Consider the following 6,921-nt stretch of genomic DNA (forward strand, 5'->3'; position numbering starts at 1 on the left):
TGGCTTATTGTGACAGTAGTACTTACATAAAATGGACAGGTTTAATCACATGCAGATGACCTGTTACATAAAAGCATGAATGAAGAACCTTAACATGTTTCACAGGCTAGGTGCTTACTCATAATGTGTGGAGGGGGTGAGAACTGCATACCTTTCTTTTATACAGGAGTTCTTCTTTAAAGTAAACAAGTCACATTGGTCAGGAATAGTTGCTGTTCTGATTTCCCATTTTATATTATAAATCCAGTATTTGGCGCACAAAACAGCACACTGATTGTTAGTTTATTTAATGTCTTTCAGCAGCTTATGTAATAAGATAATAATTAAACAGAGGTATTTGCAACTGTTTGCTCTTCAAACCACTGTATAGTTCTTGCATCAGTATGAAGTAACTGAAGGAAATGTTGTGTTTACCAAGAAGTACCAAACACCTTTCTTTTACAAAGGGCATTAACTGTAGCATACCTGAGCAGCTAGATCACCCAGTTGTATATACTGCACAATCCTTTCTACTGACAGTACCGGGCTTTGTTATACAAGGACAATTAGGCAGAACCTAAAAAATGTTGTAAATACATCTAAAATATATTATCCTCTGTAAGTCATCTTATTAATGTGCATTGGTACTTTTTTTTAAATTGGGTTAATTATAAAAAAATGATCTCCCAAAACACATAAAGCTACCTAATTTTATTTAGGCCCTGCTTGTGATGCCTAATCACCTGTGGCCCGTTGAGTCATGGGGTCTGATTTATTGAAGCCCTCCAAGGCTGGAGAGGATACACCTTCATCATTGAAGCTGGGTGATCCAGTAAACCTGAAATGGACTTCTTTAAAGTAATTTGCTACTTCTTAGTAATTTTTTTCAATCCTGGACCAGATCCATTTCAGATTTGCTGGTTTACCCAGGTTCACTGATGATAGTGTATCCTCTCCAGCCTTGGAGCCCATGGACACTGCAAAACCTTTACTGGTGTCCTGTGATATCTTCCACCAAGGGGTTGGAAGAAGATCCTTTAGGTCACTTTTTCTGTTGGCCTGTTTTATTTTATACACATCCCATACACATGCATCTGACCATCCACAAAATCTGAACTCTTCATCACGGCAGGTCCATTGCTCCCTGGTCCAGTTCTAACACTCCTGGCATGGACATTCTCGCTGGTCTGCAATTACTGAGCCCCATATACATTAAGCTGCAAGTAAGGTCGCATTGTATTTTACCTTTTCTTACTCAGAATACTCAAACTAGACCTAAACTAGAAAGGGAAACCAAGTAGGGTTTAATAGCTAATAATGGAAGTAGCTGACGCCTTGTGGTTCCAGATGTTAAGTTGGACATTCATTGGTTTTAACTGTATGACAGGTTCACTTTAGAAAAGGACATTTTGGCAATACTGGAATGGATATTAGCAGTGGTAGTGAAATGCATTGGGCAGGAAATGTGTAGCCACAGCATTAATTTCATGCTGCTGTAACACAATACAATGGTAATCATCACCGTAATTATATGGTAGATGGAAGTCTGTCAGTGACATAAGGCGCCAGTAAATGGATTGTTTGCTAAATGCCTGGATGAAATGATTAAGCATGAAGATAAGGATGTGACTATATGCTGTGTTGACATTTTCTTCCTTCTTGATGAAAACTACAAATGTTAAAGGAAATACTAGTGGTTTTATATTATTTTTCATTACTGATTATGGTGGGAACTAAAAGATAACATTTCAAAATATACTTGTGTATTTGCCAAAACTGTGCAGTGAGCCCTTAAAGACTAATGTAATCAATAAAAAAACTTTACCCATCCTTGGGGAAAAAAACAAGTCTATACTCCAGACAGGGAAAAACAAAAAAAACCCAACATTTTTATAAACTAGGGAGGAGAGACCTGGACCACCTGGACCTTTTCTGGTGTCTCCTTTTTATATTTCCGTAAGACCATGTCAGAAATAGTAGGATTCTAATGCTTTTTTTTAAAAAAAAGATGCAATCAGACAGGCAATGTCCATTCTGCAATAAAATAGCCTTAGCTGCATAATTGCAATTTTTTTAATAGACTCATCTCTCTCTGTTCTGTTGCCGGCACCGCCATCTTCTTCCTTCTCCTGATCTTCATCAATCTTGATTGGTGGGGCCTAAATGATATAATTCCTGTGCATCCATGCAGTAGTTCATTTAGTCCTGGAAGACCATGTGGATGCTGCTGACCATTTGATTGTTATAATAACAATGTGTTAGGACACAGCAATAGCTGCTGTGTTTGTTCTCCCTATCAGTGTGAGCTATTGTCAGGATGTGTGCACCCCATGTTTCACCTGCTGGTGGCACTGTGTAACTGGAACTTTATGGAAATCAACTATTAGCAGGTGGCCTTTTGTCAGGATGACTGCAATGCCTTGTTTCACCTACTGGTGGCACTATGTACCTGGACATCTATGGCTTTCCACTATCCTCAATACACCCACCTGTATACTGTCTATTTAATTTGGAACTTTCACTGTGAGATTGGGTACACTTTAATTTCTGATTTGGTTGGTGTTCTGACCTGGAAAGAGTATGCAGCTCAGGTGTTCAGCTAATATTCACACAAACTCGTCACATTGTTATCGGTATGCTTATTTCAGGTGTGACTAACAGTACTGAACCTAAAAATTCAGCTTCACATCCAGGCAAATAGCATTTTTTACAATGAGTTTATCAATGGCAGCTCCCATCATCTGTCAGTGTTCGGTCTGTTTTAGGGACTGAAGGTTGACTGAAGAATTGTTCTGTTTGGCCTAGGGAAAATTTGGTGCAGCTGCATGATAGGGCTAGCTAATGTTATGTATGTTTGGACAGACTTTTCGATCCTGTTCCATTATGGCAACTATTATTTTATTGGACAATGCATTGAGTTGCATCAAAAATCATGCATGTTGCACTTTTAAGAGTGCATAAAACAGGGCCACATGACAAAGTAAAGAATTGTAATGTGTGGTGCAATTTTGCCTAAAATGTAATTTACAATGTGCTTAGGCCACGTTCCCACAATTGTGTTGCAGTAACAGACATATATATGTTTTGGGATGCCAGTGCAAGTGTGATTTTCATGCATTGAAGATGTAAAGGCTGCCTTAACACAATGCACATGAGTGCACTGCCATACTATGAATAGCAATAAGTCCCTAATCATCAGAAATATATCTGTAATATTCTATAATACACTCATAGACAGTATTGTAAAAACTTACCTGCCAAAGCACCCCACTGTAGTCCTGCGATGGCTGTAATGACCCTCATTGTTCTGTCACTGCCACTGACATTTTTTCCATGATCTCTTTCAGGACTGGCATCCTCAGCCATCTTTACTAGCTCATTGGCTCTGTATGGATGGTGTAACTCCCCTGCATACATCACTTTGTTTCAGCACAGAATCATGCTGAGACTATAATCTAAGGTACACTAAAATAAAGTGCTGACAGGCTGGTACAAACATCTTTGACAGAAGACGCCTGCAGTCTCATACACTTTGCTTACACAAAAAGTGGTTAAAAATTCCATGTGATAGCTCTGGTAGCTCACCAAAAATCAACAAATAAAAAAAAGATAAAAAGAACACATTATAAAGACCCAGTCTCCCTCAATAAAACGTCAGATTATATCTTGAACATACCTCCTGGTATGCTTTGCGCATGTTTGAAAACGACCGCCCTGTGGTCATAGATGATATGTGAATGGAAACTTTCTAATATTGTCAACAAGATTGTGTAACCATTTTTTCCTCCTTCCATATTATATTAGTATACTTTCATGTGTCTGTCTTTTTTGTTGTTTCCTTTTGTTTCTGTTTCGTTTTTCTTGTTTTTTTTTGTTTTTTTATTTATTCCATGTATATTTTTCTACACATTTGTAGATTTTATGTCAATCTATTTGTTATAACCCTGATTGTTGTTCTGTTTTTGTTGTTATTTATTGAAACATCCTTCAATAAAAAGTTTTAAAAAATAATAACAAAAGAACACATTACAAAGATACCATTGAGCGCAGTTTTAAGTTTCAACTCCAGGGGGAGACAGATCATTACCTTTTTCACACTTCCTATAGTCACAATTCATATGTTGGCAGAGCTTCATGTGCTGCAAAATGCTGAATGTGTATAAATGGTCCCTTCCACTGAGATGTCTATCCTAAACTTGTCTATCCATTAAACTATGCATTGGGATACATTGCTGTACCCCTCAGAATAAATGCACTGGCTTAATTCAATGCATGTTAATTCATGGAATGGGCTTGATTTACTAAAGGAATGTAGGCTGTTCATAGAGCAAATTTCGTACAAGGAATAATGCATTTAGCTTAGTTAATGAGAAGAAGTTATGCTGACTTTACCATACTACATTGCAACTAACAGAGTACATAGATTTATGTGCTTCAGTCCTTGTCCCCAGGCGAAGCTCACAGACTATGAAATCCACACTTATATACAATACTGAACAATGCTGGATTTACAAATTCATATCAGAAGTCTGTAACCAGATATAATCACCTCTATTCTGATCCATTAAGTAATCCGACCAATAAGATTGGTGATAGGATGTAGGGTAAAATAATACATTTATAGGACCCAGAATTTATACAATGTTTCTTCTGAAGAAAATTAAACATTGTCAATGTCTGTAGCAGTTTGCTACTGATATGTTTCCAACCCCTTAACACTTTCTATACTTTTTTCAGTTTTTAACACACAGTAACTTGGCATTCATATTATTTAAAGCTTAAACTATACCAATAAAATATAATTATGAGTAGGTAGGTTATCTGTTCCAGGCGAAGCAGTCAATGTCTTTTCTGCAATAAACCAAACTTCTTTTTAACTTAATTAAACTAAACTATCTTTTGCAATGTTCACTGAGTTTTGCACAACTCATTGTATAATCCTGGCATACCTGGCTGTCAAGAATGAATGAAGTGCATGACAGGTAGATCATTCTAGCCTAGCCAATCAAGATGGATGAAGATTCTGAACTTAAGAGGAGCAAGTAAAGATGCTGGCACCTGTGATTAAATAAGGAGTGGTGAGTGTACTTAAAGCAAATCTTTTAATAAAATAAAACAATTACACTTGCCTTTACTTCCACAAATCCCTCAATCTCTCTGCAATAGGCTTCTATTCAGTCCCAGATTCTTTCTTCTTCCTGGTGTGAAGGAAACATCAGGTGCCACCTTCTTCTTCTTTCGTCTTCCAGCTTCCTAAAGAGAAGTGGGGTGCAGGAGCAACCCTGTAAGGTTTATTTTTAGTCATAGTCCCAATAGTTCCATTGGTATTTGTTCAAGTGACCTCTGTCACCAAGATCTAAAGCAGTGTTTCTTGATCTATTTAACGTAGGGGAACCCCTTGAAAATACTTTCAGGACCTCAGGGAACCCCTTCTATAATTACTATATAAACAGCTGACAGTCCATTACAGTGGTTGTCAGAGATTTTTGTCAGAGATTTTTGGCTACAGATAGCCAAAAACCTTCTTGACGTCAGTTACAGTGACATGAGAAGCACAAATTGCTCGTTGCACTTCTGGAGGAACTGTAGGGTTCCATGGAACCCTGGTTGGGATACACCGAACTAAGGTAATGGGAGATCCAAAATTTGGAGTTGTCCTGGGAGAAGTAATATAAGGGTATTCTATGTTTTCCAAAATAATTGCGTGAGAGGAGGTATATCCCAATTTCTGCTCTGAGAGAATTTAAAAGGGGAATATTCCCAAAATTTAACAGGGCTTCCCCTGATCCTTAAATTTATCCAACTAAAAGAAAAGTTATGGTTTTAGGTACTCTTTAAGTTGGCACATGGTTTGATTTGACAATCTGTTACCCTTTCATGGTCAATGCATCAGGCCATATGCTGCTGCTTCGTTTACCAAAAAATTAAAAATATCTCTCGATCACTGCACTCAGCTCCACACTCTTCCTGCACTCAGCTTCCTCACCCAGTCTGTTGGAATAATTTCCTGATTGGATTTTTTAAAATTCTTTGGGCCATTTACACCTGTCTGTTTTGCTGCAAAGATCTAATTGCCATAATGTACCATGCAAATATCAGTGCATTGCAGTGCCATTTATTTTCGATGGGAGCTCACTAAGCCAATGTACCTCTGATGAACATGCAGTACACTGATATTTGTGGTAAGTCACTACTGTACATTACGGTTTGCTGCATCATATGGGTCCATGCAGGCCTAACCAATGACATGCTAAAACCTATTCCCTGTATTAGGCCTAATCCACACCAAAGTGGCATATACACACTGATACAAAATGAAAATAAAAGATGCTGCATTTAAACACAGACGGACTGATTATTTAAAGCCCTTCAAGACTAAGGAAGATATAATATCTTGAGAGAACCTGGGTGATCCAGCAAACCTGGAATTGATGTAGTGCAGGCCAACTAATAGCAAATTTTTTTTAGGAAATCCATTCCAGGTTTGCTGGGTGCCCAGGTTAACCCATGGTGGTTTATCCTCTTTAATAAATCAGGCCCTGTGTGACACATTGCAGCATTCTTCAATGCTTCACAGTGCACTGCAGCAGGTATTAGGAAAAAAAAAAGGATTTTGGTTTCTGCTGTGAATATTATGAATGAAGTGCGCATCAATGCAACACAAAAAAAAGATTGCTAACTTGATTGCCTTAATCCACAGAAGCTTCATTCATGCAGAATGAAATGCACATGGTGTGAATCCAGCCTTTTTGTGTCTGTCCCGGTGCATTGAAATCTAGGCTTCTTAAAGCGGAACTAAACTAAAAAATCACACTTACCTTTAATCCTACAGATCCCTCGATGGAGCTGGTCTTTCCCACAATCTGGTCTCGTGTTGTCCTGGAATTCCTTTTTGTCCAGACCCGGAGGAAGCGATCTTTATTCTTTTCTTTGGTCTTCTTT

This window comes from Pyxicephalus adspersus, chromosome 6 (assembly GCF_032062135.1).
Source record: "Pyxicephalus adspersus chromosome 6, UCB_Pads_2.0, whole genome shotgun sequence".
Lineage (NCBI taxonomy): Eukaryota > Metazoa > Chordata > Amphibia > Anura > Pyxicephalidae > Pyxicephalus > Pyxicephalus adspersus.